This window comes from Hibiscus syriacus, unplaced genomic scaffold (genome assembly GCF_006381635.1).
Source record: "Hibiscus syriacus cultivar Baekdansim isolate YM2019G1 unplaced genomic scaffold, ASM638163v2 tig00002237_pilon, whole genome shotgun sequence".
NCBI classification, from domain to species: domain Eukaryota; kingdom Viridiplantae; phylum Streptophyta; class Magnoliopsida; order Malvales; family Malvaceae; genus Hibiscus; species Hibiscus syriacus.
In genome coordinates, this window is record NW_024061918.1 from 1,402,317 (window position 1) to 1,416,172 (window position 13,856).

Consider the following 13,856-nt stretch of genomic DNA (forward strand, 5'->3'; position numbering starts at 1 on the left):
ACAAAATGTTAGAATTCGAACTCCAAATCCGATGAATGTTATCTTTTATTACAAAGAGAAAACTTGTGAGACATTTTCACAAGCAATTAAAACACAAATGGAATAACAATGTTACATCAAAGAGGAGATCAATACTGTTTTTTTTTCAACTGGAACCCGTTGAAATATCTGAAACTTGGGTTCACAAGAATCAAAGCAGTAAAGGGTCCCAGCACCCATGTGGGATTTATCCATTAAACTAACTAATCACCAAGTTTAAAGAACCTCTCAAGTCCCAATTAATCAAAAACAAGTAAACAAAGTATCTTTCAAAGCAGTGCTGCTGCCAATGAAAAGGTTAATGATTTCCCAAAACCCAATAAACAAATAAAATAGACACTTTAATGGTAAAAGAGAAGGCTTCTGGATTTTGCAGCATGTGAATATAATAAGAACAAATAAATTATGACCACATAGATCCCTGCGACACATTGTCAGAGGTAGAGATTAAAAAAAAGAATAGCTTCAGAACTTGAGATCCATTTCAACGTTAAAATACTGAAATAAAAGTTTGCATGATTGGAAACTTCAACTATTGTAAGATTACAAATGCGATAACGTAGTAAATGCAATGAAAATCATAAAATAACAGTCCAAGGCAAAAGGTAACTATGGCAGAGTCACTAATGGTATAAAAAAATTTGGGAGTTCTCACATTGGGAATCTTGGGAACTGTTTTTATTGATTTTAAATAAATTAGCTAATAAAGGTGATGTCATAACCATTTTTAGGTGGAACAATTATTTATTGTTTTAAAAAAATCAGTTACGACTTTAATTTGAAAAATTTGTGATTTTAGAGTTGATTTGGATTATATTGGATAAAGTCGTCATCAACCTTTGGGTTAGGTAGATCGAATACCTAAAAACGTCTTTTAAAAAAATTTTAAGAAAAATTAATTTTAAAAGAAAAAATTGGTTTGTGTTACCAGAGCTTCATTTTAAAGGGTTCGGGAGTCGGTTACGAGTGGGGAAGGATTATCACCCCAACAACGCCCAAAATTTGTACGGTGTCGCTTATACATTGTCGTAATGGTGGAAATTATGAATTCGTGTCGACAATATAATCCATTTATCGAAATTAATTTGATATGCTTCGAATTAATTAAAGAAAATTCTTTAACCTGAAAATAAATCTCGATATTAACAATCCTCCATCGGGAAAACTAATTCGTTTATTTCTTACCTTTAAAGAATATTCTTTTCTCGATTATAAAAAAAATTGAATATAAATGTAGAATCAATATTTTTGCATTGAATAAAATAGATAACTATTTAGAAACATTAATTGCATTATTTGAATAAGAACAAATTAATTAGTAAAATGAACTAAATTTATTTCAAAACCCATTTCGTTAGAACGTCGTATCGAATTGTACCACTTCGATCAAGTGATACTTTTCAAGCCCGTTCTACAAATACGTGTTCTTGAAATTTCGTTCGAGTGATGGAAAAAAAAGGAATTTAAAATAGATAGCTAGAAATAAAAGAATACATTTTTAATTATGTAAAGGATCCAAAATGAAAATATAAAATGAAATACATAAATAAAATATGTACATGCATAACAAAGACATAAAATTTCATACAAAATACTTACCATAATTACATGATTTATATATATATATATATATATATATACATATATACATGCAATAATAACTGTCAATAAAACAAAGTTACAAATTCATATTAAAATTTGCACCTACAAATAAGATATACTAAAATAAAGACAAATCATATTTAACAAAAAGGTTAAAATATTAAATAGATATACACATATGTAATCTAATATAATATACACTTGCATAAAAATATATGAATATACATACATGAAAAAAATAACAAATTAATTAAAATAATTTCAGGAAATAAAAAATACAGATCATCGAGGACCTAACAAGAAATAAACCCAAAATATCAAAGCTTTATGAGATGATGACTAAAATGAAATAAAGTAAACATACGTTACCTAAACCTAAAAAAATAAAATACGAGGGCATAAACACAAATATATTTATCAGATAATAAAAGGACCAAAATAAACTAAACGTAAATAACGAGCTCAAAGTAGAATAAATTAAAAAAACTATTAGTGATTACAATACAACGATACGAAAACAAGAAGGTCTCAAAGAAGATTTTACCCACACGCCAAAGTGCTTCTTGATCCCTCTTTAAACGACACCATTTGGTATCACATATATAAGGGTGAAATCTGGCCCAAAATAAGCCATTCCTTCATTTCTTCACTTGACAGGGGAGAGAGTGAGAGAGAATTCTCAACTAGGTTCGATAGTTCCCAGAATTCGGCAAGTGTCTGCCGCCTCGGCCGCCTCTGATCGGCGGTCACTGCCGTCCGCCGGCGCTAAAGGAGTGAGAAAACTATATCACTCAAAGCGCTCTTTAGCCTTGAGTATGGATTCGGGCTTCGTTTGCCCTAAAATGTTCTCAAACGGTGTAGATCTATAAAGGAACCCATCGGTTCCTTCAACTCCGGCAACCCTTATAGCTCCTGTGAACGGTTATGAATCTCTAGGTATGTCTCTCCTTTTCCTTCTCTCTCGATTTTTTTTATTTTTACTTTCGATTATTTTTTTTTTCTTCGTTCGAATCCTCTGGTTCCGCCCCTCTTCTTTGATCTGAATGGCCTTTTTAATCTCTCAGTTCTTTTGTCTTCGCATGCATGATAGCTAGATGTTGATTGCTTGAAACAATGGTGGATTAGGTTTAGGGTAAGTTGAACCTCATAATTTTTAGGGTTTAGGTAAGTTTATGGGATTTATTTATTTATTTTTGACTTTGGGTGATGGTTTGGTGCATTTTTTGCTGACTTTTGATGGAAGATAGGGAGGCATGGTTGGAGTGTCATGTATTTTTCAATGGTGGTGCCAAATCTGTCGGTTTTTTGACTCATGGGAAAAGGAAAATCCATTTGGACATGATGCAAAACCCATGTCCATGTGTGGTCCGCCCCTAGATACATTTAAAATGCAAGAAAATGATATTTCACCAATCCTGTGTATGAATATCTCGTGTAAGAAAATAAAGGTTGACTTCTTGCGTGACCTACAAAAGCAATAATAATAATAAAATAATAATAATAATAATAATAATAATAATAATAATAATAATATAAGTAATAATAATAATAAATAATATTTTTTCGACCCGGACAAAAATGGGTGTCTATAGCTGCCCCTCTTTGCACATTCTTGTGTTAACAAGAATAGGGCAAAGACGAAAAGGACAACCAGTTTTTGTCCGATGATCTTGTTTTGATTTTTTTTGTTGAAAATTTGATGTGTTTGGTGGGGAGACGACACGGCTCATACGTGATGAAGAGTTTTGGTCATCTAAGGGTGACAAGGCTCCTTCGTGATGATGAGATCTAGTCAAGGAATGACACTGCTCATACGTGATGAAGAGTTCTTAGCCATCTTTAGGAAGGGTGATAACACTGCTTATACGTGATGAAGAGTTCTGGTTATCAAGGGTTGACAAGGCTCCTACATGATGAGGAGATCTGGTCAGGTGATGACACTGCTCATACGTGATGAAGAGTTCTTGGCCATCTTTAGAAAGGGTGATAACACTGCTCATACGTGATAAAGAGTTCTGGTTATCAAGGGTTGACACGACTCCTACGTGATGAGGAGATCTGGTCAGGTGATGACACGGTTCATATGTGATGAAGAGTTCTAGCCATCTAAATGAGATAACATTGTTCCTACGTGATGAGGACGACTGGTTATCTGGGTTGACACAGCTCCTACATAATGAAGAGATCTGGTCAGGTGATGACACTACTCATCTTTTCATGAGTCTTGGCCATCTAAGGTGATAACACGGTTCCACACTGATGGGGACGACTGGTTATCTAATTTGACACAGCTCCTACATAATGAGGAAATATGGTCATCTAAAGGTGATAACACGGTTCCACTCTAATGGGGACGACTGGTTATCTAAGTTGACATATCTCTTACATAATGAGGAGATCTGGTCAGGTGATTTTGGTTTCAAAAGAAACCGACTCAGAGATGATGCTTCAAAAGAAGTTGTCTCAAAAGAGACAAAATTTTGTTTTCAAAGAAACAAAGTCAGATTTTTTTTATGTCTCAAATGAGACAAAATTTATTTTGAAAGAAAATTGTCTCAAGCAAGACAACATTTTGTTTCGAGAGAAACAACATCAAAGGATACTGATAGTCTGCTTCCTCCTGCTGGTAGAGGAAATGCCTCCATAAGGTCTGATAGTTCACATCAGGATGTTGAATCCCCGAAGATGCCTCAATATTTGATGTTGAATCTCCAAAGATACCTCAACATTCGCTATTGAATCTTTAAATATGCCCTCATTGTTCCTCATTGCTTGCTTCAACATTGATTTTGAGCATGAGCTTTGTGTCTGAGAGCTACATGTCAATTACCAAGATCTACTCTAGAGAGATTGTCTTTTTTGAAAAGTGCTTTTCTTCTTCTTTTATTTTCAAAATCTAAAAATATCAATTAGAAAAGTTTTGGAAAATGTTTAATCAAATATTTGAAAATATTGCTCCTTTCTAGGTTTTACAATTGAGACAAATCATAAAACTAGAGTTCATTGGATATCAAAGAATTAATTCCACTGTTAACCCTTCAATAAATTATAACTATTTGACAAGTGTCAAGATCAAAGCTATCTTTGGTAAATGGTTAAGTAAGGAAAGGGTAAGATGTCTCAGGTTATTGTGTTTGGTCAAAGTTTTGACATTCTTGTTTATTTGATGCTCACTGATTTGATGGGGTAGCTTGTATGCTCCTCTACTAGAAATGTTCTCCAATTCCCATCTTTCATGATCACATTCGGTTTGTGTGATACCTTATCAAGAAATTTATGCAATCGTCTCAGCTGCACAATTTTTATATTCGAGCTGCCTTTTCAGGTTTTCAACTTGAATCCTCCTTTGGTTTCAAAACATCATTCAAAATTTACGTCTTGAACCCCCTTTATTATTTTTTCTCTATCATGCATTAAAGATTTTAGAAAACCTTTTGCAAATAAAGATTAATCCTGATGGGCGGAATGAAATTTAAAGATAGTCTCTTCTGTTTAGAAATCTATATATGATTAAAAGGGACTTTTAAGGCACGTAATGTAGGCCATGGTTCACGATTATGAAAGAAAATGATAAATAGGCCCAAACAAGTGTTTCGACGTATTGAACCAAGGATCAATTCATTCTGATGCCTTCAATCCTGTCTTGCTCAATTTGAATCTGCTCGTATATGTCTCTCTCTTGATGCTCTCTAGATGCTTTATGATCTTTGAGTGAAGTGATTCTGGAATAATTGTGATAGATCAATCTCATAGTTTGAAGTTTGATACGCCATTTGACTCGAGTCTCGTCCATTTTTCTTTGCTTCTTCTTTTTGTTTTTCTTCAAGTGTAATATTGCTTGACTGAATCATAATTCACATGATTAAGCAAATATTCTCCATCCATTTCAGTCAAAACTAAAGTTCCTCCTGAGAATGCCTTTTTTACAACATAAGGACCTTCCCAGTTTGACATCCACTTCCCTCGAAAATCTTTTTTTAATAGGGAGAATCTTTTCAGCACTAAATCACCTTCATGAAATTCTCGAGGTCTGGCTTTCTTGTCATAAGCTCGCATCATCCTTTTCTGGTATATTTGGCCATGACAAATAGCTTTTAGTCTTTTCTCTTCACTCAAATTCAATTGATCAAATTTACTTTGTACCCAATCAGCCTCATCAAGTTTCAATTCCATCAATACTCTCAAAGAAGGAATTTTTACTTCAACAGGTAAAACTACTTCTATACCATATACCAAAGAAAACGGTGTTTCCCCAGTAGATATACTAACGAGTGTATGATAAGAAAGCAGTGCAAAAGGTAATTTCTCATGCCAATCTCTATATGTTTCAGTTGCTTTTGTGATGATCTTCTTGATGTTTTTATTCGCTGCCTCTACTGCCCCATTCATTTTCAGGTGATAAGGAGTCGAGTTGTAATGTTTGATCTTCAACTCTGTGCAGACTTCCTTCATTAAATCATTGTTCAGATTCAACACATTACATGTAATGATCCTTTTCGGTATTCCATATCTGCAAATGATTTCTCTTTTTAAGAATCTACAAACTACTCCTTTTGTGCCATTAGAATATGAGGCAGCTTCAACCCATTTGATAAAGTAGTCGATGGCCATTAAAATAAAACGATGTCGATTTGAAGACTTCGGTGAAATTGCTCCAATACCATCGATGCCCCATATTGAAAATGGCCAAGGTGTATTATTTACATGGAGTGGTAAAGGGGAACATGTATTTGGTTATCATAGATTTGGCATTTATGACGTCTTCAAGTAAATCTGATGCAATCTCCTTCCATAGTAGACCAGTAATATCCAAATCTCATGATCTATCTAACTATTGTGAATCCATTTGCATGTGTTCCACAAACCCCTTCATGGACTTCTTCAAGTATTTATTGGCCTCAATTTTATCCACACATCTCAAAAGCATCTGAGCTTTGCTTTTTTTTGTACAAAATGTCTCTATCGAGAACATACTCCATTGCCAGTCTTCTTAAAGTTCGTTTATCATTCTCAGTTGTCTCAACTGGATAAGCTCGATACTTCATATACTGGAGAATATCGTAATACCATGGGAGATCGTCTTCCTCCTCTTCCTCAATATTGTAACAATGAGCTGGCATTTATCTTATACTCATTCGAATAGGCATCATTCGAGATTGATCATCAGCCTTAAACATGGCTGCCAACGTAGCCAGCGTATTCGTCATTTGATTTTCTTCATGGGGAAGATAAGTGAAAGAAATTTCTTCAAACTAATTGATCAAATTCATCGCCAAGTCCTTGTATTCTATCAATTTGGAATCTCGAGTCATCAATTCCCCTCCAAGTTGATAAATAACCAGAGCAGAATCACCAAATACTTCCAAGCTTTTAATTTTGCGCTCAATTAAAGCTTGAATACCCAGGATACATGTTTCATATTCTTCCATGTTGTTTATGCATTCAAATACGAGCCTACTAGTAAAAGGATAATGATCTTCTTCTGGTGAAACTAGTATTGCCCCAATTCCATGTCTTACAGGATTCGAGGCACCATCAAAGTTCATTTTCCAGACTTAATTATTCGGAGCATCTACTTCCGCCACAGATATACTCATTAAGTCCTCATTTGGAAAATCAAATTTTACTAGCTCATAGTCTTCTAATGCTCTGTTTGCCAGAAAATCAACAATAACACCTCCTTTTACTACTTTCTGAATTATGTAGACCATGTCAAATTCAGACAACAACATTTCCATCTTGCCATCCTTACAGTTAAATCAGTTGACTCCATCAGTTATTTTAGTGGATCCAACCTTGATATCAACCAGGTGGTGTGATATAACAAATATTGTCTCAACCTCTTAGTAGTCCATACTAAGGAACAACACAACTTTTCGATCGAGGAATATCGAGTCTCACAGTCAGTGAATTTTTTACTAAGATAGTAAATAGCTCTTTCTTTTCTTCCAGTTTCGTCATGTTGTGCCAATACACATCCCATTGACTTCTCAAAGATAGTCAAGTACACGATCAATGGTTTATTTGGGATTGGTGACATTAAGACTGGGGTAGTCAAATATTATTAATTTTGTCAAAACATTCTTGACAACTATCATCCCATTCTCTTGGGCTTTGCTTTCTCAATAATTAGAAGACTGGATCACACTTCTCAGTTAATTGAGAGATGAATCTGATTATATAATTTAACCTCCTCAGAAATCCTCGTATTTCTTTTTACGTTCTAGGGGTTGGTAAAACCAATTTTGCTTTGATTTTATCGGGATCAATCTCTATCCCATTTTTACTGACTACAAATCCCAATAAATTCCCTGAAGTAGCTCCAAAAGTGCACTTGGCTGGATTAAGTTTGAGCTGGTATTTTCTTAATTTAAAAATAACTTCCTTAGGACTTTCACATGTTCTTCTCCAGTTTTTGATTTGGCAATCATATCGTCCACTTATACTTCTATTTCTTTATGCATCAAGTCGTGGAACAAAGTAACTATGGTTATTTGATATGTTTTCCCGACATTCTTGAGTCCAAAGGGCATTACCTTGTAACAAAAAGTGCCCCACATCATCACAAACATTGTTTTTTTATATCTTCAGGGTTCATTTTGATTTGATTGTGTCCTGAAAAACCATCCATGAAGGAGAAAAGAGCATGACCAGTTGTATTGTCAACCAATGTATCAATATGCGGCAGTGGAAAATTATCCTTGAGACTTGCTCGGTTGAGATCCCAGTAGTCTACACACATCTGAACTTGGCATTTGCTTCACCTTTCGGTATCTACTATAGATTGATATCTTCACTCATGTGAGCAAATTTCTTCCACCTTGCCCCAGTGTGGAGGGTGATCCTTGGTTAGAGTTGAATCAGAAGAAAAAATACTATAGGCTCAAAAGGGGACAATAAGGGATATATATATACATATATGGATAAATGAAACAAAGCCGTTCATCATCTCATACACAAAAGTCCTAGCAGAAGAGGTATCCCAGGGGGATAGATTTTTAGGATTAATTCTATTCACATGAAAAAATATAATTAATGCATGATAGAATTATTTCGAAGTAATTCTCCTTTTCTGCTTATTGTTCTCTGCATGTCTCAATTGTTTAGGCTCAACTTCAGAAAATTGATGCCAGATGCCTCATGTTGTGTCTTCTGGTAGGAAGGTTCATGCTCAAGTGAACATCTTGTACTCAATGTCTTAGGTTTTATTGGTAAAACATGTTGGGTTTACGTCTAAAAAGACGATAGTGTGGCTTTATTGACTCAAAGATATCGGTGTGACTCTTTGTATCTCTATGAATTATTCTTTGTCAAAAAATCGAGGGATTTTTTTAATTTTGGACAGAATAAGAAAGATCTGATCTTGCCAAATGTAAAAAATCTATAATTCTTGAAGAATTAAAAGAATTCTTAATTCATTCGATATTCAAAGAACTAAAGATTAAAATTTGATTAATTATTCAACCTTAGAAGATAACATAAGTTCATTCGTTTAAAAGATTAAACAAATATAAAAGACAGAAAAAAAACGTGTTCAAACAAAACAATGCTCTCAATGAAAATGGTAGATGTAATGCCCCCATTCTTCTTTTATTATCCATGCCCCCGAATCTATCAGGTTCTGGATCTTGCGCTTCAGTGCCTTACAATTCTCAGAGGAATGTCTAGAGCTTCATATGTGGTAGTTGTACACGAGATCAGCATCATAGCCCTCGAGATATGAGGACTCTTTTCTCAGATCATTCTGAAAGGCTCAGTCCTACAACCAGCTTAACAACCTCCAATTATACTAATTTTAGCTTTTTGCTTCCATGTAGTGTCACATGGTTAGGACCGCTTCATAGAATTCTCCATAAATTAACTCCCAGTTTTTTTATGAAAATGCTTAAAAATAAAATGTAGATGCAAAATGTAAAGATGTAAATGCAGATGCAAAAATATTGATCCCAACGATGAATATCATAGAACAATTTTCACCAGTGATAAAAGCTTTCACATTACAAGACAGTCCAATTTACAAACATGCCTTCACTTAGATGGTTGAGTCTAAAGTATACCACTGTTTTGTTTTAGATCATTGTTTTTGAAAATGATGACCATGGAAATCGAATCTCACATGTTGTCTCAGCAGGGTGCTATTATCAAACGAATGACTGTCATTGAAGAAATGGCCGGTATGGATGTCTTTTATAGTGATAAGACGGGAACATTGACTCTTAACAAACTGAGTGTTGATAGAAACTTGATTGAGGTATTTGCAAAGGATGTCGACAAGGAGCATGTTGTCTTGATTGTAGCAATAGCCTCTAAATTTGAAAATCAAGATGCCATTGATGCTGCTATTGTCGAAATGCTTGACTGATTCAAATGGTAACTGACACCGAGCATGCAAATATGCTCATGAACAAATCTTAACCATTTGCAATGCAAAATAAGATGTTAAGAATAAAGTTCATTCTATCAGTTTACAGATCTTGGACTTCAGTCATTAGGTGTTGTAAGACAACAAGTGCCAGAAAAACAAAAGAATGTGCTGGTACTCTTTGGCAATTTGTTGGTTTGTTGCCTCTGGTTGGTCCTCCAAGGCATGATAGTGTAGAGACCATTCGTATAATTCTTAATCGTGGTGTCAATATCAAGATGATTACGGGTGATCAACTTGCCATTGCAAAGGAAACTGGCCGACGACTTGGAATGGGAACAAACATGTATCCATTTGCTTCTTTTCTTGGTCAAGACAAGGATGCAAGCATGGTTACCCTCCCCATGGAAGAGTTGATTGAGAAGGCAGATGGGATTACTGGCGTCTTTCCGGAACACAAATACGAAATTGTGAAGAAGTTGCAAGAGATGAAGCACATTTGTGGAATGACTGGAGATGGTGTTAACGATGCTCCTGCTTTGAAGAAGTCTGATATTGGTATTGTTGTGGCATATGTTGTTGATGTGATACGGAGCACTTTAGATATTGTCTTTACAGAACCTAGTCTAAGCATTATTATCAGTGCGATGTTAACTAACAGATCCATTTTCCAAATGATGAAGAACTACACTATCTATGCAGTCTCAATCACTATCTGTATTGTGTTTGAGTTTATGTTTATTGCTCTCATCTGGAAGTTCGAATTTTCACCATCCATGGTTCTGATCATTGCCATTCTAAACGATGAAACCATCATAACAATCTCAAATGACAGAGTAAAGTCGTCTTTCTTACTTGATAGATGGAAACTGATAGAAATTTTTGCCACCAGAATTATGCTTGGAAGCTACTTGGCATTGATTACTGTCATTTTCTTTTGGGTTATCCATGATACCAGCTTCTTCTCAGACAAATTTGGTGTAAGGTCTCAAAAGGATAGGGATAATCAAATGATGGGTGCTTTATATTTACAAGTGAGCATTGCGAGCCAAACTCTAATTTTCGTGACTAGATCACGTAGTTGGTCTTATGTTGAGCGTCATGGTCTACTACTGGTCACCATCTTTATTATTGCATAATTAGCTGCTACTTTAATTGCGGTATATGGAAACTAGGAATTTGTAAGGGTTCAAGGAATAAGATGGGGATGAGCCAGTGTCATATGGCTTTACAGTGTTATTTTCTACATCCCACTTGATCTAATGAAGTTCGCCATTTGTTACATCTTGAGTGGAAGTCAGTGCAAAAATTAGTGCATCGCTCCTAGCAATTAGATGATCGTAGATAAGAATCTACTATTGGGTTACTCCTCAGATCAATGAATCATCATTTCAGTATCGAATGTTGTACGATCGTCAAGCCCACTGCTTCACCTCGGATCTTTATATTTGGAACTGATGCCCCTCAATGCTCTATAAACTAACTCTGTTAATGCCTCGACGGTGCTGAAGTCAGCGTGTTGCTTTTTGATGGCTATTGATGACATGATTGTAGAAAAGACTCAACTGCTGGATTGCTCCTTGAATCAGTGGATCATCATTTCAGTCTCAACTGCGTCATAATCTTCGAACAAGTCTCATTTTCTGCTCTCAACTCTTTTAGCCCTCGGTGCATGTCTGTGTACGCGACTGCTTGATTGAAAACTTTTATCTCTTCTTTGAAAAATTTTCTCATGAATATCCCCTTGTGGATCAATACTTTTCGCATTATGTCATGTTGATGCAATGCAAAAAAAATGAAAAATGACACAATCAAAAGAAAATAAATAGGGTAGTGTACCTAAAAAAAAGAAAAGAAATTAGTTAGTACTGGTGAAATAATCGATACAGATAAATGTTATTCAAAGATGAATATAACACCTGCCTGTCATGATATCTACCCAAACATCCTTTAATTAAATAACATTCATATCCGACATGTTATCTACCCAAAATGATTGTATTTACAAGAAATTGATCATGACAGCATGATATCTAGTCCGCATGCTTTTATTCGACAAGAAAATATATTCTACGAATTTATAATAAAAATAAGGGTTTAGAAATGCTCCTCCTTTGTGTACGCTTAATTTGGGTACCTACTGAGGGACAGAGGTTCGGTATAGCTATACCTAGGGTGATCATTCTATAGTTCACTATATGCATGGTTTCGGCTCTATGAGAAAAAGGGTACTCGAATTGTCCCTGATGTTAGTGCCCCTTGGGCTGTCAAACCCTCGATCCTTACCCATTACAGGTTTCGAACGGAACGAGTTCAATTCGAGGGGATTCACTGCCTTATACCCATACGAGGAATAAATCCCTACGAAGGTATAAAGTATGTATCACATGGGTTATTTGCTAAAACTCATACGAAGAATAAATTCTTACGAGAGTAAAGCATTCACCCTGAATAATTCGATCAAAGCTCGTGTCTAGAGCTTATGTTATGCAAATGTACGTGATGTGTGTGAGGAGGAACATACCTACCTTTAACTCTTAAACTGAAAAGAAAAAAACTCAACAAACTTGGACTAAGCTGCAAGCAAAAATTCAAATGTTAGTATAACAAAAAAAAATGAAGCAATTAAAAACTTGAATGATCATAAGTTAACTAAAGACTCGAACTCATAATTTCCACCAAACGACAATGTGTAAGCAACTTACAGCCTGACTCTCTGAAAAGGGTCCCCAGCGGAGTCGCCAAGCTGTCATAACCATTTTTTAGGTGGAACAATTATTTATTGTTTAAAAAAAACAGTTACGACTTTAATTTGAAAATTTTGTGATTTTGGAGTTGATTTTGGATTATATTGGATAGAGTCGCCATCGACCTTTGGGTTAGGTAGATCGAATACCTAAAAACGTCTTTTAAAATAATTTTAAGAAAAATTATTTTTAAAAGACAAAATTGGTCTTTGTTATCAGAGCTTCATTTTAAAGGGTTCGGGAGTCGATTACGAGTGGGGAAGGATTATCACCCCAACAACGCCCAAAATTGATACAGTGTCGCTTATACATTGTCGTAATGGTGGAAATTATGAATTCGTGTCGACAATATAATCCATTTATCGAAATTAATTTGATATGCTTCGAATTAATTAAAGAAAATTCTTTAACTTGAAAATAAATCTCGATATTAACAATCCTCCATCGGGAAAACTAATTCGTTTATTTCTTACCTTTAAAGAATATTCTTTTCTCGTTTATAAAAAAATTGAATATAAATGTAGAATCAATATTTTTGCATTGAATAAAATAGATAACTATTTAGAAACATTAATTGCATTATTTGAATAAGAACAAATTAATTAGTAAAATGAACTAAATTTATTTCAAAACCCATTTCGTTCAAACGTCGTATCGGATTGTACCACTTTGATCAAGTGATACTTTCCACTCCCGTTCTACAAATACGTGTTCTTGAAATTTCATTCGAGTGATGGCAAATAAAGGAATTTAAAATAGATAGCTAGAAATAAAAGAATACATTTTTAATTATGTAAAGGATCCAAAATGAAAATATAAATTGAAATACATAATAAAATATGTACATGCATAACAAAGACATAAAATTTCTTACAAAATACTTACCATAATTACATGATTTGTATATATATATATATATATATATATATATATATATATATATACATGAAATAATAACTGTCAATAAAACAAAGTTACAAATTCATATTAAAATTTGCACCTACAAATAAGATATACTAAAATAAAGACAAATCATATTTAACAAAAAGATTAAAATATTAAATAGATATACACATATGTAATCTAATATAATATACACTTACATA

At 34.3% G+C, this 13,856-nt stretch overlaps 1 pseudogene; it reads left to right on the top strand.

Annotated features, from left to right (window-relative positions):
• Nucleotides 1-9,739: 9,739 nt before the first annotated feature.
• On the top strand, nucleotides 9,740-11,142 carry LOC120138739 (annotated as a pseudogene).
• The last annotated feature ends 2,714 nt before the right edge of the window (nucleotides 11,143-13,856 follow it).